This window comes from Filicampus tigris, chromosome 7, assembly GCF_054856515.1.
Source record: "Filicampus tigris isolate MCC_2025a chromosome 7, RoL_Ftig_1.0, whole genome shotgun sequence".
NCBI classification, from domain to species: Eukaryota; Metazoa; Chordata; class Actinopteri; order Syngnathiformes; family Syngnathidae; genus Filicampus; species Filicampus tigris.
In genome coordinates, this window is record NC_141223.1 from 20102812 (window position 1) to 20128642 (window position 25831).

The 25831-nt window shown below is 40.8% G+C and overlaps 1 protein-coding gene across 5 annotated transcripts in view; it reads left to right on the forward strand.

Moving 5' to 3' along the window:
• Positions 1-2993: 2993 nt before the first annotated feature.
• Positions 2994-25831, forward strand: part of LOC147145104 (muscleblind-like protein 1) — a 98467-nt gene continuing 75629 nt past the window's right edge. For 4 of the 5 annotated variants that reach the window (XM_086035740.1, XM_086035742.1, XM_086035743.1 and 1 more), the window contains exon 1: positions 10765-10887. The gene's annotated coding sequence lies outside the window, so the exon portion shown is untranslated. Of the gene's footprint in view, positions 3060-10764; positions 10888-25831 lie in introns of those variants that run through there. The other variant, XM_086035741.1, reaches the window with a different exon arrangement.

Genomic DNA, 25831 nt, shown 5'->3' on the forward strand with positions numbered 1-25831 from the left:
TGAATATTTAAATTCCTTCCCTAGTTCATGTACTGGCGTATTGCTTCATACGCAGCATGTCTTTTTCTTTCTCTGTAAATTATACGATCTGACGAGATTTCGTCTCGTTTGTTTAGATAAAAGATTTGTGAGACTGTGGCTGATTGCACCAAACACAGTCTATTATAAAATTACTACATAAGCTTTGCGTTTTACAGCCGAGCTTCTAAGTTTGAACACAATTCTTTCTGCACCATTATGAAACCTTCATTAACCTCTTTTAAAGGCAAGGCAAGGCAGCTTTATTTATATAGTACATTTCAAGGCAAGTCAATGTGCTTCACAAAAGCAAAGACACAACTCCTAAAAGTATTCACAAACAGCTAACGACATTCAGAAGCAAAAACTGTAGCTTACTTGAATATTTAAAATGTATCATCTTACTTTTGGCAGTCATTATCACTTGTAGAACTCGCGCTGTATCTCCTTTTGTTGTTCGTCTCCTTCTTCTATGTCTCATTCTTCTTCTCCTTCTCCATCTTCCTTTTCTTCTCTTCAGACCGAACATGTTTGTTTTTCTTTTAAAGCTTTTTGCAGACCGAACGTGCCCAATGCAAGTAAGTACGCACAGTTGGTCGTGGCGCATTTGACGCGTTTTTGTCGTTTGCTCATTTTGCGTTTCGAGTAGGTTGAGATGAACTTTTGGCCAACTTGCGAGCACGTCACACGCGTGAGGGTCCATTAGTGGGCCGGAATAAAATCCACCTCCGGCCTTGCTTAATTCAGCCCTTATTTAAAACTTGTCACTTGTCAATCCCACCGCCCCATAAATGGGCATCAGGCCTGGCCGGAAGGGCACGACCGGTCCGGTCCCGGGACGGACTGCCCAGCTCTGCAAAATATGAGATAAGTGATGAGACGATGAAGTACACCTGTACAAGACACGGGTGGCTCAAGGGAGCTGATTGGTCGACACAAGCTGACAAGAACAGGTGGAAACATAAATCTAATGAGCAAGACAAGACGTGAAAAAAGGGGCACAGGGAAAACATGACATTTCATGAAACTGCTACCTAATCAAAACAAAGCCAACAAAGAGACAGACATGACACTCTGTCTTTGAATTTTACACATGCAGTCAGTGAATGGGGCAATCGATCATTGTCGAAAGTCTCTCAAAATATCTACACTCTCCTTTATTGTCACCCGTTTCCTGACTTCAGGGCAATCCAATTTTGCTTGACAATCTTGCAATGTTTTTTGTGGTTCAATTAAAAAAAAAATACACTACAATATAGTTGATTATATGTGGAGTGTCAAACTCCGATACTGCGTTGCGGTTTTACCTTGCAGTGTGCAGAAAGATGTGTGGTGCTCAATTATCAGCTTCGTAACCAACTGTACTTTTTTTTCTGCATGTTATTCATTTAACCCAAAAAGTTAGGTCAAATGAATTTTTTTTTTTTTTTGTACAAAACTTTAAAATAAAATTGTGATATTTGGTACAAAACAACACACAAATTTGGGCTTGTTTTGTAGAACCCCATCCCCTGCAAAATATTGTTTGGAGGGCTATTCATTTGAACCTAATGAACTAAAGTTGTTTTGGGGCGTTTAATGAATAACCCCAAAAGGTAAGCATGTTCTCCCCGTGCCTGCTTTTTTTTTTTACTATGGTTTCCTCCCACTTCAAAAAAAAAAAAAACATGCAAGGTAGGTTAACTGGATGCTCTAAATTGTCACTAGGTATGATTGTGAGTGTGAATGGTTGGTTTTCTTTGTGTGCCCTGCGATTGGCTGGCAACCAATTCATGGTGTCCCCCACCTACTGCCCGAAGACTGCTGGGATAGGCTCCAACACGCCCCGTGACCCTTGTGAGGATAAGCAGTATAGATAATGGATGGATGGATGGATGGATGCATACTCTTGTCTGCAGCCAGGTTGGCATTGCAAAAGAGAATCTGTCTTGCCTGGATAAATAAAGGTTCAATTAATAAAAGCCACTTCTGCATGATGGGAGGGTGGTCTTGTAGTGTTACTGTGGAATTGTAGGCGACATGACAGCGATGATGGTAAAACACGAAGTCTCCATGTCGAGGAACTCAGCGGACCGGGAGTGAGGGAAGTTTAGAGTGCGATAATTGCGCTGTAGGATTTACCGGACCTGAAGGACGGCGGCAGACTTACGCCCACACGGTCCCCCTATCTGTCTCTCTTTTTTTTTTAAATGTGTGCATTGATTTAACTGACACCCATTGGTGGATAATTATGACAGTATTTCCATTAAGGGAGCAGCCTGTCTTTATATATTTTTTATATATGCGCCAGTGTCTATGCGCCAGTGTCTCTGCTGTGTGTGTTTCCAAGCCTCTCATTTGATCAGAGTTTCCAGCTGCTGATGTGAGGCTGCAGTGTGTCTTATCAAAGTGCAGCAGGCCCCGATGGCCTTAGCAAAGAGAGGAAGCGACTATAAACAGCAACTATAGGCTCCTTCCAGGGACACACGCGTACACGCGCACTGTCTCCTTGTGTCCCTTACAATGCACGCTGCCCCGTTTATCGTGGGCGGCAGAAGCAACAGTTGGTGACCACCAACCGTGAGGATATTTCTGTCCGTGCAAACAAAGCAGTGTTTTTTTATGTTTTCATCTTCTATTTCCGCTATGTAAATATAAAACAGAGGGCGGGAGAAAGTGGAGGTTGAGGGGGGGAGGTGGGAGGCTGTTGCCCCAGCAACTGTAGCTGTGGCGATGGTCATCATGAGGCTTCTTCCGCTTCTGCTTATTTTCCTATATTGTGGGTAAGTGGACGCAGAATGTGAGTTCAGCCTTCTCTCTCCACAAAGGAGGTGAGGACATCCCCCTTGTATCAGCTGAGAGAGAGAAAGAGAGAGAGAGAGCAAGAGAGAGAGAGAGAGAAAGAGACATAGAGAGAAAGACAGAGAGAGAGAGAGAGAGAGAGAGAGAGAATGACGCCATCACACAGCAAATGTTGCAGTCATGCACATTCATCAGTTCCTCTCGCAGGGGATTGTATACTCAGGCTCTCTCACACGCACACAACTGCGACAAGCTGGCAGGTAAGTTCCCCAAAAATGACCCTGTCTGTTTCCGCCTCTTGCTCTGTAGGCACGAGCGTCCTCCATTATCAGTGGATTAATCCAATTTGTGTCTCATAGTGTGGCTTTTCCAACTTCCAACTTTCCCAACCACTATGTTAGTTTATGATAGGGCTGAACGATTATGAAGAAAAAAAAAAACCCTAAAATAATAGATCTATGTAATTCATTTTTCAAGGTCCTCTTCCAATGTACTTTTTAAAAAGTAATAAATTAATTCATATTACAATAAACAATATACGATTTGATAAACATAAGACGTTTGATCTCCCAGGTTTGGTTTAAAATAGTTAAACGAACCATGCATGAATGAATATGAAAGACTTACTGAACACTTTGACTTGCAGTCCTTTACATGGGAAGTCAACCCAAACATATGTTTTTCAAGAATATGCTCTATGCAAGCCCGCTAGTTGAATCAAGGCATTCTGATAAATATTGCGTTTGTGGAATAAGAGTTGATCCACTCGTTTCTAGCCATCTCCGGGGGCGGCCAATTTGTCACTTCTGTTGACTGAAAATGACATCAAAACTACTCAGGGCTGAGGTAGCGACAAATCAGCTTCAGAAAACAGGTCAGCAGTTTTATTTTTGTGGGCAATGGAATGATGTAAAAAAAAGTTTTTAATCACATATTAAACACACCGTAGTGTAGTACCAGAGGAGTTGTAGGACATACCAAAATCACTTGCAAACAGTGAAAACATTTGTATAAGAAAACATATCATAGGAAACTCACATTGTACTGGTATGTGTGTAAATGTTTTTCATCTTAGAAGAAGACCTCAGAGTTTAATTTTCTGCTACATTTTCACACACAAAAAATGCTGGGATGTTTTCCTAACAGGCTTACTGCGTTGCTGTGGCTTTTGACCGGACTGGGTTACCCAAGTTTGGATTAATTAGAGTATTTTGACCCATCACATTGGGTTTAAGATTGGATTTGGGCTGGCGGAAGAGTTAGAACTTGTCGCTTGGAGTAAATTGAATATAACATCCTTAAAAAACTTTGCCAAACATCATGACTGTGGCTACCCCTGATATGTAGAAAGTTCCTTCTTCTTCTTAAAAAATCTTTGGTCATTAAATTAGGGTTATTTTTAACCACAGCCATACTGATAATCTGCTAACCCATTTCTTGGTAGTTTTATCTCATCAGTTTGGGTAGTTTTAACCCCTTGTTGGATCAAAATCTTCACCCCATATTGACCCAATGTACTGGGGCAAATCCTCACCCCAATGCGCTGAGTATAAATAACCCAGCATTGGCTTGGTGAATTTTGGCCTGGGTTAGCTATTTTACCCAATTTGGGTTACATTTGTCCAGCAGTTTTAAGAATGCACAACGACTGAGTGATTCCGCCAAGTACGCCAAAGGCACCTTCTAGTGATATTGAAGCGCCTAATGTTTTGCATTGTCCATCTACTGAGCATGCATTTTACCTGGTAAAGAGGAGAGTGCAGGCCGTGTATGCTTATAAGTTATTCATGCAAATCAGATATAAAAAAATAACAGGAAATAAAATCTGAAATGTTGATGTTGTCTTATATTCTTAAAATGAATAGTGTACTTTTATCCACATGTATGTAGCTTCATTGTCTTTTAAAGGTCATTGTGTGGTTTAAGGGACAGAGAGGCGTTCATAGCGTTGCACAGGAGACAGACGCTGGCTGGAGGACTGCAGCCGCTCTTGAAACACAATTACTTTATTAAGGGACTCGAATGGGAGATTTAGTTTCTGGATCATGTGATTCCACAGAGAAATCATGTTTTAGTCTCGTGTGCAGATGTTGCGTACAGTCCAAATAGGACCTGAGTGAAAAATAGCTTTCAAATAGAAGCTAAATGACTCTGTGGTGAAGTCGGGTTGCACCATGATCCCTGAAGAACGCCGGCTACATGGCGAGTCATTTTACTTATATTGGCCTTTATCGCATACCAGAGCCTCAGTGCGGTTGTTAGATTTTATCAGGCTGCCTGCACAGCATTATGCGCACGCGTGTGCCACGGTAATAAAATATGAAAATAACATGCAGATCGGATGTTAGGTCTTTTACATTTTCCATTTGCTCCATTTAGCTCAAAGCGCCGCAAATCTCCTGCTGCAAATCCACCTGTCAAAAAGCAAGAGACTACCAGTCCCCAAACCCCTCCCTCCTTTTTGATTATTATTTTTTTAATTAAGGTTCATTTCATTATGACCTCACATCCAGCAGACTGAAGCCACTATAGCTAAGCCTCAGCTCTGGATTCCTTTACCACTACTTCTCTTGGAACTAAAAGCAGTTCAGTAGTGCATTGTTGTGCGTTTTCTGCATAGGACGGCCTATTGAAAAGTGGCAAAATATGGGGAACTACACTATTGTAGACATTGACCACAGTGATAACGTTGGCCCAAAAATGCTTTGGGGTAATTTTGGACTGCTGAGTCCAAGAAATGACCATTCCAATCAATTTCTTTGAATTGGCTCTATATGGGATATTAATATTTTTGGCGATTACATTTGTTTACTGTTAATATTGCCTCATTTTCTAAACATTTTGCCTAAACCGAATATACGGTTGTGTACAGAAGGCTCACCACTGTGATCTCACCATGACCATCCGTGAAGAAAGTTAATGACAGTGATGAAAAGTTACACGTACATTTGCTGCACATATTATTATAATCTAATGAGACATTAAAAAAAAATAACAGAGTAACGAGTCATATGTACTAATGAATAGATTTGATAATTAATCATAAAGCATGACATATTCATAATGAAAATACACAACTCATCATGATTTGAATTCTTGCCAGTATGATTTGGATATTTTGTTTTTAATTTAAATTCCTTACTAGCTGTTTGTTTCATTACAGAGGGGAAAAGGAAAAAAGCGTCATCATGAACTACAATATAATGTACGGAAGCATTCTTTTATTTTGGCTTGGCTGATTTTATTTCACTATTCAGTATCCTCCTGTCCTTTAGACATAAAAGTGTGAGGCAGCAACGATTAAGTAAAGTCATGCATATTCAGCATGTTGAAAAAAGTTGACAAACCAACATGAAATCCATTAACAACCGAGCAGAGATCACTTGAAGCAGATCACCTTGCTGGAAGTTTCCATTTAAAAAAACAAAAAACAAAAAAAACCATCTATGAGCTTCTCTTGCTGTCACTTGAGCTCCTTGGCCTCGCTTAGTATCAAAGATGATAGATGGCACCAGATGTGGCTGTTAAATCCTCCCTCCCTTATTCTCGCTCGATCCCTATTTTCTTCTTGGAATACGCGCTTGTCACCTTTTCGCCAAAATGTGAGAGCAAGCATGCATTTTCACCCACTCACACTCACACCCTTGTTCTCACTAAAATTATCCACAATTGCAGCAATTACCCTCGAGTCCAAAACCTTTCAGCATGTCTTGTTTTCTCATCAGTGTGTGCCTCCTAAACCACAAGTACATCATCATTAGCAGGAAGTTTATTCATTCAAGTGTAAAACCGCCCCCCTCTTGTTAATCCCATACACACTCATTATGAACGCATAAAGTGAGGTTTTATTTACCCTTTTGATTGTATTTTGTTCCATATCGGTCAAGTGCCTACACTTTTTTCCTTCTTGTTTATTTTTTTGTCGTTAAATCAATGAACTGCAGACCGACAATGTGAATGAAAATAGTAAAATATCAACATTTTATGAGCATATAGTGGACATTTAGCTAGCAACACAATTCAGTTATCAAGCTGACCATGTACTCAACAAATATATTTCTTCTTCTTCTTGCTTCTGTTGTTCACGTTTTACTGATGATAAAAGTTACAATTTTTTTTGCTCAAAACCTCATTTGTTTACACTCAAGCAAACGTTTCCTGCACATTTTAAGTGGATTTTTACAAGAGATGTTTGAAAAAGCAACAGATATTTACAAATGTGTATATTGTTAATTGAAAAAGGATATTTAGCACACATCTCCTCTGAGCATCTGGAGTGAATCCAATATGACATGGCTCCCCAGTGCTTCTTCTTCTTTCTGATAGACTGCAGCTACGTAGATATATTTTTGTGAAGCCGATGATAGCCTAGAATGGCTCCTCCATTGATGACTTTCTCTCTCAGGGATATTCTGGGTGGTCACTAGCAGACAGTGGGATGTTGATACCTTTACAGATCTGACAAGATCTTACACAATTAGACTTTTTTTCCCCTTGATAAAATGTAATATCTCATCATCAGCCTGTACTGTGAAATAAATACAGGTGAGCAGTAGATCAAATTTTCAAAACAATTTGTGAATGTTGTTTGGAGCTTGTGAAAACATGTAATTGTACATTTACAATCATTTTTAGTGTGATTATAATAAAGTAAGGTTTTGTACACAACTAACATTTTCTACACAAAGGAGTTGGTGATACTTCTTCCGATGATAATTTTGCACATATTTCAAATTTGTCTGATGATTAAACTTCAACTAACACATTTAAAGTGAGGTTTATTGATTGATTTACATCAGCGCATTGCCCAACTCTAGGCTTAACGCACTTTATTCACATACACATTTTATATAACTAAGTTTCTCACCTTAAATCGTTCTGTTCTCCCGACAGGACCTCGCTGTCATCGCCTCCGCGAGGATTTGTAAAGAGTGCATGTTTCTTTCAAAGTGGAATTCGAAGGATACAGTCATGAAGTGCTTGTCGATGAATGACTTTCTTTTACAATCTATTATTTCACTGCATTTAGAACAAAATAGTTTACCCCTGCTTTTGTGCAGGAGGTCCGGATAATGTTTTGCACGGTCCTTTGCTGTGTTTTTAGTTGCTAAATGCTTCGAGTTTCTCTGCTCCACTTCTCTCTGCCATAAACGGGCGCTATCATCGGAAATTCCATTAAATTATATTTAAGTTCCCTATTTAGATCCAACCTTCAATTTGGTAAATTTCTGTTTTGTTCTTGTTTAATTAGATGGAAACTTTCCTACTGTAAAATTCCTAGACTTTTGCAGTCCTACTTCCATGTATGTATTTTTAGGAATGTTAAAATGACTTCAAAATTGCCTGTACAGTAAATAACTGTTTTATGATGGCTTTGGAAGATGTTTCGGAATCCGAACCTAACGCTTTTGTCAGCATTAATACAAAAGTGGCTGTGCACCACAATCTTGATAAGAAATATCATTTCAAGCCTAGTGTCTGCTGTGTGAACCCTCAGTGGGAGAAGTAAACACAACTTCCCTTTGCAGAAAAGTGTTTATCCTCTTTGGAGTGACATCACACTTTGTATTTTTAGAGTCCATCTGTAAACAATCATAATCTTGTGATTTCTGCGCAATGAAAGGCAGCGCGAGGGCCTTTTGAGAGTCACACGGGGGAGGGGGGGTGTTAAAGTAGTCATTTCATATCGCCGATGACGGTGGCGCTTATGCTGGACTCTGTGGACATGTTGTAAATATTTATATCAGCGACGTGCAGATCCATCGTACGCGCTCTGGGGAGGAGGCTCCTGTTCAATCACACAAAAACAGAAAAAACGTAATGTACTGATAAATTCCAAACACATGACTTTTTGCAGTCACATGTCAGTGAGTATGAGTCACTTGGTAACATCCACCTGACACACACACACTCACATGTGCGCACCTGACGTAATGTTGATGGAGTTTCTCCGCCATGGTAACAGGTGGGACTCTTGCTGTCCCGGAGCGGAGAGATGCTGTGGAGGAGAGGACCTGCACAACACATTGTCTGTGGCAATGTGTTTATTACTGCGTCACACTGAGAGGCCTTTCTAATACAGGGTGTGGCAAAAAAAAAAATGCAATAGAATATCTGGGCATAGACTCATACAGAATTTTTTTTTTACACGCCGTTTGTATTCATGTGTAACTTGTTTTGAATTTGCAAAAGTTTGAATTTGAAAAAAAAATTGAATATTTGAATGCATCCCAGTTCCACTTGTCTTCCTTGTTCCTGACTGCTGCCAAATGGAAATGAGAGCCATTAAGCCAAAAGGAAATGCTCCTAAAAACAAGCTTTGTTTTACCTCAGCTTACTTAATTGTTTGTTCAATTATATTCTAATTTATTTCAAAGGGGGATTTGTAACCCCCCCCAAAAATCTCACAACACACTGGCTTTTCCTTTGCGGACCACATAAAATGATGTCAGATCTCGCTGTAGCTCAAGATGAATGTCAGTGGCTTTTTTACATGACATTCCTCATTCACTCCATGAACTGCATCATCTTTTCACACGATTGTGACACCCACTTTCTATCTCCCACAGCACGTGCTCTGATTTCAGTGTTCCCTCGCTACTTCGCCGTTTGGTTATTGCGGCTTCAGACTATCGCAAGGTTTTCATTTGTGAAAACCTATTTTGTGGGTTTTCTTCCTATTTTTCTTCCTTCTAAGGCAGACCAGTCAAGAAATGCGTTTTTTTTTTTTTTGGGGGGGGGGGTATACATTCTGGGCACACTGCTTCACATAGACTGTTCGGAAACTTAGAACATGGTTTAAATGTGCTTTTGCATTATTCAGAGTTCCCTTAAACAGAGTACGGGAACCCAAGGCATCAGGCAGTACTAGGAAAGTAAACAGTTGAAGCCTGAGATAATGATTATAGGCGGCGTTCAGAAATTAATGTGAGCAGACCGTAGGCTTCCTCAGGAAGACAAAATGTCTATTTAATAACTATGTTATAGTTTTTCTTTTTACTTTAAAATGGCTTACCTTAAAGTGGAGGTCAACCCAAACTTGGTCTATCTCGATCTAGAATCTGATATGCAGGTCCACTAGTCTAAACACGACATTCTGATTAATATTGTGTTTGTGGAATATGAGAAATCCACCCTTTTTTAGCTAGCTCAGGGGGCGGCCATTTTGTCACTTCTGTCGACTGAAAATGACGTCGCAACTGCTCAGGGCTCAGGTAATGACCAATCACGGCTGACCTGTTTTCTGAAGCTGAGCCGTGATTGGTCGTTATAAACATCCAGCTCAATAAATGAGTTAATAATGTTAAAACTAATGTTGCTCAAGGTTTCATGGCGGTGACACTTTGACCCTGGAATCGATTACTTCTCCTCCCATCATTTCCTAAGGGAAAACATTGATTCTAAAGTCAACCTGCGTCGCTTCACCTATTGTGTTCGACCTTGGTTACTGTTTACCATGCAGTTTTTTGTCCTCGCTCTGCTCTTGTGGATGGGAAGAGAAACGAAAGGTGGGTGGGTGCAGGTGGTGCTGTGTAAAATAACTGCATCTGTATGAGAGTTAGTGCCTGCAGATGGTGGAGAGACAAGGACGAGGGAGGGGCCGGAACAGCCGAGACGGCTTGAATCCCGCTTCTCCGTAGCATTATCACAGTATGTGAAATTGTAGGAGTGTCGACAGTAGAAGTTTGTCCAAGCCCCCCCGACCTCCCACCCCCTCCATTAACCTCCCCCTGCCCTTCCACACCTCCTCCTTTCTGTATACGACCACGACCATGAGATTCCTGCTGCGGATAAATTGTGTGTGACACGTTTAGCCTTCGCTGCCTTAGATGGAGACGGGGTGCGTGGCGCTGAATGCGGCGAGCCTCTGCCAAAAGGGAAGGCGCAAGAGGGAGTGAAGGGCGAGCGAGGAAGGGAGGGAGGGGGGTGAGGGAGGAAGAGGAGAAGGAGGAGGAAGAAGGAATAGGAGGAGGATGAGGAGGGAGGAGGGGGCAGTGACAGAGGAGAGAGGAGTGCCGCCAAGCAAGCATGAGGTTTTCACTTTCCATTCTCCTCTCAGCAGCAGTCAGATGAGAGTCCTTGCGCACAGTAAGTCTGTTTACTCTACGTGTGTGTGCGTGGGTGCGTGTGCGTGAGTGTGTGCGCTTAAACACGAGCGCGAGTTGTCTCTGATTACTTGTTCCCACTCTCTTATGCCATATCACTCTTGGAATATTTTACCAACCATCTGGATGATCAGTGGGATGGATCCCTGCATATATTTGTGTGTGTACGTGCATGTATGTGCACATGTATAAGTATACGTAGCATGCAGATGGGCACTGTGATTCTCTACTAATGTGCAGTAGTGTGAGGCGGGACACTTTTAATGTGGAAAAGAGCTGAGCGGACAAACAAATGGGCAAGCGTCAGTGTTTAATGTTGCACGGAATAGTTGGCGCGCACACGCACACACGCAGGCCTACACACATTGAGACATTGACACACATCCTCTGTTCTGGCAGACTCTATTTCTAACACTCTTCCAGTTGGGCAGCACCGTGGTGTGAGTTCTGCTGTTGCTGTGCACTCATATTTGTGGATGAATGACAACACACACACACATTTCTGATACACTCTCACACACACTGCTCATGGCAGCCACGCTTAGGAAACCATTAAAAAAAAAACACATGCACTCATGATTTAATTGTGCATCGGGCTCAAATGCAAATTGTGTGATTTGACAGCACTTTGTTTAAATTCTTATCAAGCCTTTTGTCGAGTGGTTGAGTGCATCCACTAGTTAGGTTGTTCATGTAGGTGGCTCCCACCCAAAGGCTTATTTAAGACGATACTTTGATGCAGGGCATCAGCATCATAGAGGAGGAGAACACCTTCCACACTGTGTTGCATTTGAAGGGGTTTACCGATGATTATCATTCATTCAGTTAAAAAAGGAAAAACAACTGTGGCCTTGAACGGACTTGTTTTCAGACTACGTAGATCGGATTGGCTTGTCATGTCAGAATTTGCCAATGGCATCATTGATCGGAACAGTAAATTAAGACATGACAACAAACGCAATTGCGTTCACTCGAGTGATGGTCTGTCCTGTAGTCATTAATAATCCAAGTTGCTCAGCATATGCAGTCTGATTTTTATTCATTTTTTCCCCAATTTGTGTTTTTCTGAGGTCAGCTTTTTCAGCCCCATTTTCCATGTATTGACTGTTTATCAACATTTTGGGGATAATTTTTAGAGTTGAATAGTTATTATCTTTTCCCAATGTATTTCAGCGGGTGTCAATTTTATGCAAATTTTGGACAATTACGGCTGGGCTGGTCCCAATCCCCTGCGAATAGTGCGGTTGACTGTACAGTATATAAACAATTTGATTAAATAGATGAATTGGTCCATCTGCTGATCGGATCGGTGATCAGTTATCCTTTTTTTTTTTTTTTTAAACTTGCTGAACAGTGATCGGCTCCAAAATCCTGATTGTGTGAAGCTGACGTGTTTTGCACATACTTCCCATTTTCACACTTCTTCCGATATAACTGCATTGTGCTTTCGTGCAAGCACACGCACTGCATCTGAACATTTCTGAAGATTTGGTGTTTCGAAAAGGCTGTGGAGGGTTCATGGAGTTTAAAGTGGTCGCCTTTGCCTTGATCCCTCCCAGTGCTGCATCATTATCAGTGTATGAATGAGATGTAAACTTTCCTTACATGACGCAATAAATCAATTTGACCCACCTTCTTGCATTGTTTTGTGCAAAACAACCCATTTTTGCGGTTGTTTTTGCAGAAAACAACCCAGAAAGTTGGGTCGAATTGACTCAAGTAGTGAATCGGTCCTTTTTTTTTTTTTACCCAAAATTGTGTTACTTTTAACTTAACTGTTTTTAGAATGACGTGTTTTCCATTTACCAAATAGCATATATGAGTAATTCAGGGGGTGTCCAAAATTTTTTCACCAAGGTCCGCATACAGGAAAGTCTAAAACAGTAGGGGACACTTATGTTTATGTCACAATTAATTAAACACAGAACTAATCCAATTAGGTCGGGAGATGTTAAGCAATTCAACATTTTCTAGAAAAACAGCCTACATCTGAGGTTTTGTGTGTAGTGTTTGGGTGGTGGGGGGTGGGGGGGTCCCAGGTGAGCTGCAGCCCATCCCAGCTGACTTGGAGCAAGCTGCACTGGTTGCCAGCTAAGATATCATCCATGATCCGTACGGATCAGGCATCATGGCCCGCGGACTGAAAAAAAAAATGCGCGTTCATGTGAAGACAACATGATCAGTCCGCATTCACTGTCATAGCAGCAGAGGATCTTGAAAACCCTTGTTGATCGCATGTATGGGAGGATTTTGGCAACTACGGGTGAAACGAGTCCATGAGTAATTTGGCTACCTCCCCAAAAAATGAGAGAGTATTTTTTTTCTGTTTGCCAATGCAATGCCTCAGCACACTTTTATTTTGAAGTTGGCCTGCATGGTGTCATAACGGCTACTATGACTTATCTTTTTGGCATTTCGCCTTGCCACAATTTTTATCGCCATTACATAGTTGCTACCAACTTCAACAGACAGTCCTCACAAAATAGTGCTATTATAGGACGCTAAGAAACCATTGGTTAATTACACCGTCATTGTATAATAAATCTGATATTATTATAATCTTGAATAATTTATTGCTTGTGTTTGTAGAATCACATATTACCGTATTTTCCGGACTATAAATGGTGTTTTTTTTCATAGTTTGGCCGGGGGTCCGACCTATACTCCTTATTATGTGTGAGCTTATGTGTGAAATTATGTGTCATGTGTCATCTTCCACACCACTTACCCTGTACAGGGTCGCGGGTAGGTGCTGGAGTCTATCCCAGCTGACTATGGGCGAAAGGCGGACGACAACCCGAACTGGTCGCCAGCCAGTCGCAGGGAACACACATACACAGTCACTGAGTGGGAACCGATCCCACGCTGCCCAGACACAACTTTTGTGAAATTATTAACACATTATTACCTGTATATCATTTCACATGTTATTTTAACCCACATAAAGAACATAAAGATAAATCCTAAAAGCTATTAAAATGCATGAATAATTTAAACGGTTAAAATATAATATTGTGTTTAATAAGTAATTAAAATAGTATGATAAAAAGACAATTTGACTGTCTATCAATCCATCTATACAAAATAGTGTACTGTTGCTTTAAAAGGCGCTGTGCCTGGCAGTGCAAGGTCTTGCATCATCTTACCGTAACTTTCTTGTAATGTTACATGTGTGGATGTTAGCTAAATGTTACCATCATAGTTCGGTGGAAGGGATGTGTACTAAGCGCACAATTTTATTAATTTGATTTATATGGACACATTTATTTGCGTTACGCAACAGAGACAGCTTGGATTCCTAGAGGGAGTGGGGGTGGTTGGGGGGGCGACTTGTACTCCGGTGCGACTTATATATGTTTTTTTTTTCTGTATTATTCATTTTATGTCCGGTGCGACTTGTACTCCGGGGCGACGTCTAGTCCGGAAAATACGGTAAATCGCGATCACAATGTTGAGGGGGGAAAAAAATCGCAATTAGATTTTTTTTCTAAATGATTCAGCTCTAGTCACATGCTTGTTTTGGGGATGTGGGAGGAAGAGTACCAGGAGAAAAGCCACACAAGCACAGTGGCAAATGCAGCACAAGAGGGTCTGAGCCAAGATTCCATCCTCAAACCTCAGAATTGTGACACATACATGCTAACCACTAGTCCTCTGTGCTTCCACTTTCTGTTATAAGTGACATGTTTGCTGGCCAGTCGGCCCTGTTGAATGTAGGATGTCCTGAGTGGCAGCAGCAGAAGCTCGTCTCCACATTCAGATCCACAACACCGGAGACAGTGTGCTTTGAAAAGTAAGAAGTGCAATGCAAGCAACCTTAATGTTATGATTCTGGCTGTGTTTGATTTTATTTTTAGAATAGTGCTTCAGGCCAATAAAAAAATAAAAAAAGCTGTGGGCAGCAAATGGTCGCTGGGTCAAGTTTTGGACACCACTAATGTATCATCCATCCATTTTCTGTACCACTTATAATGCTCAGGATGGTGGGTGAGATGCAGCCTATCCTGGATGACATTGCGCAAGAGGCAAGGTACAAGCTGGACTGGTGACCATCCCTGACTGTGTTTATATGCTGTCAATATTCAGCTTAAAGGGACGGTGGGGCTGGGATGGCCATGTTTTCACAAACAAGGTCATTTTATATAGTTTTTGATCAGGAAAATGAAAAAAGTTGTCATTTTCTACTTTATCAATAAATTTGGGAGAAATGAGGAAATAAGTGACTATGAATAACGCCCCTTGTTAATGAGCAAAATGGCCGTGCCCCCTACCGTTCTATCCTTGTTCGACCGATTCCAAACTCTCCATTGGAAATCATTGTACTTTCATTGCTTATAACGTCCAAAAACGGTGATCAATTGGCACCAAAATGTATGTGGACATCTCTACTAATGCCCACTTCAACATATCAAAAGGATTAACCTCTCTGTGGCTGATTTATATGAGAATGATGAAATGTGGAAGTCAGCAGAGCTACAAAGGCTGGAACCAGCGCACACTGCTTCTTTGCTTAAAAAAAAAAAAAAAAAAAAAAAACACTGCTTATTTGCTGATCACGGTTAGGACAGGCGAGGCATTAAACACCAGTCAGGATATTTACAGAGACTGAAGTGGAAATGAGACGTGCACATTTATTTGGATGAGGAGTGCCCCAGATTTTGGCTTACAACGCACCGTCCAATTTGGAAGTTACAGCAGAAATGGTTCGTTCCAATGCGGCCACACTCTCGGCTGTGCAGTCAGCCTCGCTGGAACTTTTCGTTCGCTGTTCGATGAGGGCTTTTGTCACTCTTAAGCTGCTTCACTCGGGCATAAGGGGGCCGCAAGCAAAAAGCAGGGACACCGCGCGCGACTGCTTGCGAGGCGACATGAAGACACAGGCTCATCTTCACCTCCACACGCTGGGCAGAGAGTAAGGAGCTAATGTTGTTGTGCTAATGCCTTTTGTTTTAACGGCCTGAAGCTATTTGTTGCTAAACTTCCGCTGTCCCAATCCTATCTTTAACCGTGGAGGGAAGTGGCGGGCTCCAATCTGCCTGCTGCTGCTGCGAGCCGCGTCTCTCTCCCTCCTGAGACACGAGTTTAGCGTCGCTAAATGTCCGAAATATATACAGTCGGGTTTCGTGTGCGCATTCATGCTCTTGTCCGCTTCAGCTTGTGAACGTGGAGGACCAATCGCCACGGTATTTTTGATTTTGTGGAGGTGATCATGATGAGATCACGTTTTATGTCAATAAATCCAAACTATTGGGCAGAACACTTTTATACTTTCACAATTTGAAGTGGACAAGAGTAGTAATGTGCATTTGCATTTTGGTGGCAATCGGTCATCGTTTTAGACAGCAGAACTGACAAAGCGAGCAATATTACCAAGCATGCCTTGCTCGCGTGACGTAGACCGCTGAGACCAAAAACATAACATAAGCCACGCCCCTTTCTGGGGCGTGGAAATGTTTCGTAAACCTAATCACAAAAAAAAACCTTAAATCACTGCAGAGTCTTTTGAGGTGGGCATTTTAGTACAAATGTCGTTCTTACATGCAAACCTATTACCGTATTTTCCGCACTATAAGTCATGTTTTTCTTTTCATAGTTTGGCCGGGGGTGCGACGTATACTCCGGAGCGACGTATGTGTGAAATTATTAACACATTATTATATTGTATCCCTTTCAAGGTCAGCAAACAATACACCAAACAACCACAGGAGGGTGTTCTAACGCTGCAAATAAACCTGCATTAAATACTGACTTTACACTGGGCAGAATAAACTGTAGTGCAGAGCTGGGCAGACCTATATCATTTCACATCAAGGAACATAAAGACAAATCCTTAACGCTATTAAAATGCATGGATAATTTAAACAGTTAAATCATAATATTTTGTTAAATAAGTAATTAAAATATTCATCCATCCATCCATTACCTATACCGCTTATCCTCACAAGGGTCGCGGGGAGTGCTGGAGCCTAGTATGATAAAAAGGCAATTTGACTATCAATACATCTACTTGCTTTGCCTTTGGTCTTACACACACATACGGTGCAGACCACAACAAAGAGATAATTACGACCGAATACATAAATACTTTTGGAGACTTGGAAACATTCTACATGGTAGGCGATAAATTAAAGACTTATTTAATCGATCTACGAACATTTTGGTGAGTTTAAAGTTATCTTACCTTGTAGTGTTGTCCACATTAATTTAGAGAATTTACACTAGCTTAAGCGGGTAGTATAGACCAATTGATTCCGCACCAAGGCAGAACTAAACTTTGGTTCCACCCAGTCTTTCTGACATACCTGTTGTAAATTCCTCATTAGTGCTTCGTTTATACAGGCATTGGTTTACTATTTAACTTGTGTGTTTTACACCAGACATGTTTCAGGGAAGCAAATGGGTCCTTTGTTTATGTTGATTTATCTCGGGCATATTGTGTGACAGCTAAGGGGTCCTAACGAGAGATGTTTGGAGTCTGTTAGCCGTTAGCAGCTAGCGGCAGATGCACGCCTCTTCATCGTCGTGTACGGGCGGGCATTGAGTGAGTTGTTAAGTTTGTGGAATGGATTTGAGTGCTAACAGAAGCCACATTGCTCCCTATCACTGTGTCCGGTCACGCTCTTTGATTCGAGTGACTGTTTGGATGAGGCGCTCCGGTGAATCCCCCCAAATTCACATATAGTGAATGTAAGCTAAATGTTACCATCGTAGCTCAGTGGAAATGTGTACTTAGCGCAAAATTTTATTATTTTGATTTATATGGACACATTTATCAGCGTTACGCGATGGAGGCAACTTGGTGGAGGGGGGGCGTTGTGTAATGTAACGTAAGTATACCGTTCAGCCTGTTGTTCTATTGTTCTTCTATTCTATTTTTATTTTAAATTGTTCATTATTTATATTTTAAATGTCATGTCTGTTCTTGATGTTGGATTTTATCAAATACATTTCTTAAAAAATACTACAGTGCGACTTATATATGTTTTTTTCTACTTTCATTTTATGGCTGGTGCGACTTGTACTCCGGAGCGATTTATAGTCCAGAAAATACGGTATATAGGTGCCAATGTTAAGCTCACCCAAGTGTCCCTTTAAGGTCAAAATTCAGATTTCAGAAACATTCGGAAACACCCGCTTACATGCATGAGTGGACAGAGGTACTCTTACATTTGCATAACCCGATGGAAACGGTGACGCACGGATGTCATGATGCAAATAGACATTAATAAAACACATTATATTCATGTCACACACCACAGGAATAAAGCTGTTGGTTTCCTCCGCATTCCAAAAGTGTGCCACTGTGTTGCGTTTCTGAGTTTCGCCATGTTTGTTCAGCTCTGGTTGTGTATTTTCGGCGAGTTGCCATAGAGACAGAAAATAATGTGAAAACACTGCAGAGAAATGTATTCAAGTTAGGCTCGCTATGGCGAAGATGCTTCGCAATCAAGCACTTCCTGTACTACAAAGACCAAGATTCCTTGCGGGTGAGCAGAGTGTCCTGTGCAATCGGGGTATTCCGGGGTATCGGCGTATACGTGCGCACATATTCGGGTTAGAAAAGGAGTAACCCAGGCATGATATTCGGAATTTTAAAAATCTGAATACTGCCAATATTCGGGTTTTAAAAGAATTATTGACTACATGGAAACATAATCAATCATGTTCACACATCACAATCATCCACACTCACATTCACACTTTTGGACAATTTGCCTTCTTCTGTGATCCTACAGTATAAGTTAATTGAAATCACCATCCATTAGCATAGCACATGGAAAATTGTTGGCTGAGAAAATGAAGTGGAAAACTTCAATTATTCTAAGTAGTATAATTAATAATAATAATAATAATAATAATTAATAATTCCACTTTCTATGGTCAAGGCATGCCTTTTTGAATTGAGTGCGGCTTACCCCTGGTGGAATTGAGTTAACAAATAAAAGGCAGTAACCATGTACCAACTACAAATGCATCCTTGTTCATCTATCTATGACAGCGACATATAGTGAAAGGCAGAACAATTAAATGCTGTTAAATTAGATGTGAGAAGGTACAATAAACCTGTGTATCCACTAGGGATGTAACAATTCACTCAAGCTCCCATTCGATTTGATTTTTAGTTCCCGATTTCGATTCAATTCAATTTTTTAAAATGTTTTTTTTTAACAAAATGAATGACTCATTTTACTACCATAACATTTTTATTACTGATATGTATATTTTATTTTAACATCTGCATTTTAGTATTGTTACAAACATTAACTTTTTTTTTAACTTTATATACTTTCATATATTTATGTCTTATTTATTTAGTGTCTAGATACGTTCAGTGCTTAAGAAGTGCAGTCCATATAGACATAGATTTTTTTTCATGAAACATGAAAAGCTGTTTGGTATAATTTTTTGAAGTTGTCCTAGTGAACGTTTAAAAGACTGCAAGTCAAAGTATTTTGTAAGTGAACAACCCTAATAACACTGGGTAAATAAATGGTCTTTCATATTAATTCATGGTTAATTTGCTTTTATTCTCATGTAAAACTAGCCTATAGGATCAAAATATTTGTGTACAATAAATCTGATGTTTATTGTAATGTAGATTAATTTATTGGTTGTTTTAAAAGATATATATATATATATATATATATATATATATATATATATATATATATATATATATATATATATATATATATATATATATATATGGGAAGCGGACCTTGAAAAAATAATTGCACATCAAATCACAATCGCTACAATCGGTACAGAGGGGAAACAAATCACAATTAGATTATTTTTCAAAATGGTGTAGTTGTTCTAATGATGGTGGCCAGTGAGGAGAAAGTTCCATCAACTTCCTTTTCAATTTTGTAGCCCGAGCTCCACGGCCAATTGTCACGACCAATGCGAGTACTTCAGCGCCAGCAAACGCCCTCCGTCTCATCCCACCACCTTCGCTTCCTCTCCCCTCTTTGCTCCCGTGGCTCGTCTGTGTTTCTCTTTTAATGTCTGCTTGGAAAATAGGCGTCGCTGCTGATCAGACCAGACAGAACTACAAGGTCATTCGAGGAAAGAACAGCATATCAAATCTAACACTCAATGACGACGTGTTCAAGTGGGGGAAAAAACCCAGATTGGAATTTGTGGTATTATTTGAAAAAAAGAACAATAAATCTGTCAGATTTTTTTCTTCCACTGGGGCTGAAAGGGTATGTGTTGAATGCAGATGTGCGTGAACAAAGAGTAAAAGTCAGCATGAATCCAATAAAAGACCAAAAACTGCTAGATGTGATCAAGGAGAAGGCAGAGGAAGGTAACGGGAGTATAACAGAGAGCATGCCACTGGCATTTAGACAGACAAAAAATGGCCGGGGGGAGTCCTTTGAGAGCATTTGGCGAGAGGCAAAATCGCAGGCGAGTCAGTCAATGGTGTGTGATTGCTATTTTCCCAGCAGTCTGTAAAGCTGTCGCGCCCCTAACACACACTCGCTGAAGATGTAATCTTTGGTAAATACAGCTGGCCCCCTCGGAGTTTGCCCGTTGTGATTTCCGCAGATTACGGTGTCAACGTGGGTCATTAGTCAAAGACGGGAGAAGTGGACGGATTACTCCCCGTTTGGCCTCATGCCGCTCTCGCCGAGACGGGTCTGGCTCAGAAAAATAACCGCACGGTGTTAAAAAAACAAGCAAACATGTTTATGTCCGAATGACACATCAGCAAGGGGCTGCCATGGTTATGAAGGAGAAAGAAATACACCTGCATGGTATAATGAGAGCCAGTACAAGAGCAGTACGGTGGTTAGTGTTTTCTTCCATTTCATAGTGAATACAGGGCAGTCATTCAGTTGCAAAATAACTACCAGAACGGTCCCTGCGGGCATTTATTTTTGGCCAAGCATCAAATTGCTAAAGAAGAAGTAATGAGGGCCATATTATAACACGTAAAAAACAAAAACAAAAATTTGTTGCAATAGACTATTTCAGTATGATGTCACACCTACTTATAAGTGGCAAAGGCTCCAGTGTTACAACTAGTAAACCCTTCCATTGATTTCACCGAGGTAGAGTTATTGAGAATACAAAGTAAATGGCTTGAATGAAGATGGCACAGACAAGCTCTTTTGACGGTGAACTGGATAGCACGCTGTAAAGCTGACGACAGCTAGCAGACTACTAATTGTGTTTTGCTAGATTACTGAAAGACAACTTGAACAAGCATTTTTACATACCTGTGAGGAAACGTCTTCAACAAACACAATGATGGGAGGTTTGGCTTCCAGTTTATGCTGTCAGGCAGTCTTGTGATCTTCTCTGTTCAAGTAGGCTACTTAGAACATCCAACCCACAAAATGTTTTGCCTGGTTGATTAAGATGATTTTGAGGGGTGAAATTGGAAAAGGTGGGCACTGGCAATGCATGCTATGCCCCTGGATACCTTCGGGATGTGTTTTTGGTAGTGCTGTGCGATACTGCATGTTTCGGTTTTCATCTAATAACAAGTAAATACAGGGACATATCACCGATACAGATACTTTTCTATAATTAAAGTTGAAGTCAGAAATATTCCACACAATAATTTGTTCTATGCGCCCCCACTAGTCTAAGCAACACTGCATTCCGATTCATAATGCGTTTGTGGAATTAACATGACTAAACCCAAAAACAGGTGAGCCATGAACGCTGCCACTGCGCTGCAAAGGCCAACATCAAAATAAAAGCCTACCTAGGCTATTGCGTTGATGTCCATGTATTACTTGGAAGGCTTTTATTTTGAAGTTGGCTTGCTGGTTGGCATACTCTGTCGGCTTGCTGCTCAAACAGCTTTACACTCACATACACTTATTTGCCAATCTATTGAACCATTAAGTGGGAGCTTGCTGCCGCTTCAACTTTTAAAAGTTTTACTTTAACGTTTAGCTTACCTTAACTAGAATCCAGTGTCACATTGTTACCAAAGGTACAATCCTGGTGGATTAAAATGCTTCTTCGTCCTTGTGCAAATGAAATAAAGTTGTCATGACAATAAATTAATGTTTTATTCTTTGACATCGTGTAGTCTTTTAGCGGTTGGCAAACAACTTTGGGTGCATCACTGCCACCTTCTGAAATGGTGTGGGGCTGCAAAATATTATTTCACAACCTCCTAACCCAACTCTTTCCAAAAATAAAAATGTAAAACTTAACTCACAAGAACTTCTCTGTAAAACTGTCACTGTCTTCAAAGCTACTTTATTACCTCGTAGATCATTAATAGTTGTTGCCCTCCAAGCCTAACTCATGATTCTCTCTTTGGTGAATACCGCAACCTACTGTAAATATACAGTCAATGCAGTTTACTCAAGTAAGTATGTCGTCATAACAACACACGAGACAGGCGGTTACGTTTCCGTCTCTCGTCAGCAAAACGGGCATCCGTCAATGATGGACTGTGAGGTCCATTGGGACTTAACCAGGTTAGCAATGATTACACTGCCGGACAAAAATCCACTTCCATCTGTGCTTCATCAGTCGTTTTTTTCCTGTATATTGTCTAAGGTCAGCGAAATTGGGCGTCTGTTAGTGACGAACTGACGGACTGGTCCGTCACCATGACGAAATACCCACCTCTACTATTTAGATCACATAGGATTGCACCTAATGAAGTGAAGTGTGTTTTGTGTATATACTGTAACAAGAAAAGCTAATGATTGTTGTTCATCTTAGGCCAACCAATGCTTATGAAAATGTGTCATTTGCTTATTATATATAAGCAGCAGAGAAACACTGGTACCTATATGAAACAAGACAGACTAATTTACCATTGGTAAGACCATTTGTCAATAAATGACCTTTCTGCCTTCCTGCCTAGCAAATATAGTGATTGCAATCTTGATCGGATCATTTGAAAACCATTTTTACAATGTACATACACCAATGTTGTAGAGTGAGGGCTTGTTGTTTGTGCTGAAAAGAAAAAAGATCTTGGTTGGTTGTCATCTGTTCGCCACCCGCTACGGTAAGCAGATACTTCTCATCGATGCAAGTGAGCGTGCATTTCATTCAGATTTATGGTGCTTTCAAACATGCGGGTATCAAATGCCAAGAACTATGACAAGGCATTTTGAGGGTTCGAAGTGAATACTGCTGTTTCTTCACTAAATGTCCATTTTTGGAAATGGGTTTATGTCATCAAGATTGTTTTGGTTTGAATATTTTTGTCCTTAGTCACATGTTGGAAATGTTGCACTTTTGGGTCACCGCTACTTTACTTGGCATTTCCTGAATTGGTCATGACATCAAAATTCACATATCACATGGTGTGTGATTATCAGTTTCATGATGCTGCACCATTGGTTTCTTTGTCTCCTCCTAGTCTCACTTTAGTCAAACTTTGTTCCAAAATCAGCATGGAAACTAGTTGAACGCTGGAATGTTTTGGGGGTTGCTTGCATTTGCTTCCTTTTTTGATGGATAGGTATAGTAAGTAAAACATCACCCAGGGAACTGCAGGGTAAGAGGAATTAGGTCATAAAATGCATCTATTTAAACTAACACCATCCACATTTCTACTCTCTACTACTTTCAGTGCATTTCTTTTTGTTTTGAATTCTTCGAAATGTATTACATTAGGTTCATTGAAGACTATAAAATGTGAATGAGAGTATGAATGGTTGTAAAATACTACAGGAAATGAAAGGATGGATTTTTTGTTGAACTGTAAGATTTGTGGAAATTTGTGGATTTTGTCATTTTGGTGTGGGTGGCATGGTGGCCGACTTGTTAGCACGTCCGCCTCACATTTCAGAGGTCATGGGTTCGAATCTGTCCCCGGCCTTCCTGTGTGAAGTTTACTTGTTCAGTTTACATGTTCCCCTCGTGCCTGTGTGGGTTTTCCCCGGGTACTCCGGTTTCTTCCCACATTCCAAAAACATGCATGGTAGATTAATTGAACACTCTAAATTGTCCCTCGGTATGATTGTGAGTGTGACTGTTTGTCCGTGTGTGTGTGCCCTAAGATTGGCTGGCAACCAATTCAGGGCTCGCCTACTACCCAGAGACAGCTGGGATAGGCTCTCGACCTTCGTGAGGATAAAGTAGTTCAAATAAAGGATGGATGGATGATTGTGGTGTGTCGTGAGGCTAGTGATTGTGGAGCTAATCCAAGGTTATAATAGGATAGTAGTCTTGGATTTTTCATTAGAGTTACTTTTCATTTCGTTTCAACTTTTGTTTTTTAAATTTAGGTTTAATTTGTTTTTAGTGTTCACAGTTTGTTCATTTTATTGCATAAGTATTGTGTCATCAAGTAAACTATAATTCCCCACCCCCCAAAAAATCAAACCCCCTGAACATAAAGGACATTTTTGCTATAATTATAGTTAGCTTTACATTCCAGTCCATTATCTATACCGCTGATCCACACAAGGGTCGCGGGCGTGCTGGAGCCTATCCCAGCAGTGTTCGGGCAGTAGGCGGGGGACACCCTGAATTGGTTGCCAGCCAATTGCAGGGCACACAGAGACAAACAAACATCCGCACTCACAATCTCACCTAGGGGCCATTTAGATTGTCCAATCAATTTACCATGCATGTTTTTGGAATGTGGGAGGAAACCGGAGTACCCGGAGAAAACCAACGCAGGCACGGGGAGAACATGCAAACTCCACACAGGGAGGCCATATTCCAACCTTTGAACTGTGAGGCGGACGTGCTAACCAGTCGACCACTGTGTTTATAAACATAAAATGTAATTTCAGCTATTTCTTTTTTTTTTAAAGCACTTTTTTAAAACATTTTAGTTCATTAACGAGATATTTTCTTTCAATATGTTTAAATTATTTCATTAGTTTCAGTTAACTAGAACAACCATAATCCAATCCACTTAAAAAAAGTTAGCTGTGTGAACCATTACACTATCAACGCCCTTTTTTGTTAGTTTTCCGACCATTTTTTTTGTTGCCCGCATTTCACATGCAGAGCATCCTCACTCCACCGACATCAACACATATCTGTACCCTTGCATCTGTCTCAGACACCTGTCTCACTACGTCTGCTCAATGGAGGCAAAAAGACACAGTGTACTGTATGTCTCTTTATAATGATAGAGGCTCTGTGGGTGAAGAAGCCCGTAAAATCATCCAAGAGAGCTTTTTCTCAGACTTTTTCCCTTCACCAACCTCCCACCTATTACGACTGCATCTCCTGCACTTTTTATACCCTTTATGTCTCCGTCTGTCTCGGACGCTTGCTCTCATTGCCGCTCCCTTCCTCCTGTCCTTCTCTCTTTCTCTCGCACTCTTTACGCAGAGATGTATACCCTCCTCCATTGCTATTCCTGCGAGGAGCACACCAGTCTGGCGGTGGTTTGCTTTATGTCCATGAACTCAGTGACACCCTCGCTGCTGCCGCTGCTGCTGCATTACGCTGCACTAGAGTTACCACATGCAGGTAGTAAAAGGCGTCAAATGTATGCTTTTGTGCACGATATCTGCACACTAAAACTCACATCCATCCATCTACTGTATTTTCTTTACCACTTTTTATTGTTCAAGGAGGGAGGCGGAGGTACAATCGGAATTCATTATCACCTGTCAATCATAGAGCTTTCCCCCCCTTTTCGGCAGATTGGTCATCACCGCAGCATTGTAACATTTGGAGGATGCACGGCTAGAAATGACAGAAATAAACACAGACGCTTCTAATCCGTTGTTGTTTGTTAGCGTTACTGGTTGTGTTATGTTGCGTGTGTTGAAAAGCATGAACGCACTACTGGACACTTTAAATTGCTCCATGAGTCTAATTACTTGGGGTGTGCATCTCTCCAATTAATCTCTATTCATAGGGTGTGATACAGTTCATGAACGTTTCATTTTAAAGTGGAACGATTCGAATCGATTCAATGGATTACGATTGATTTTGATACAGTACGGCGCTGCTCGAGAGAATAT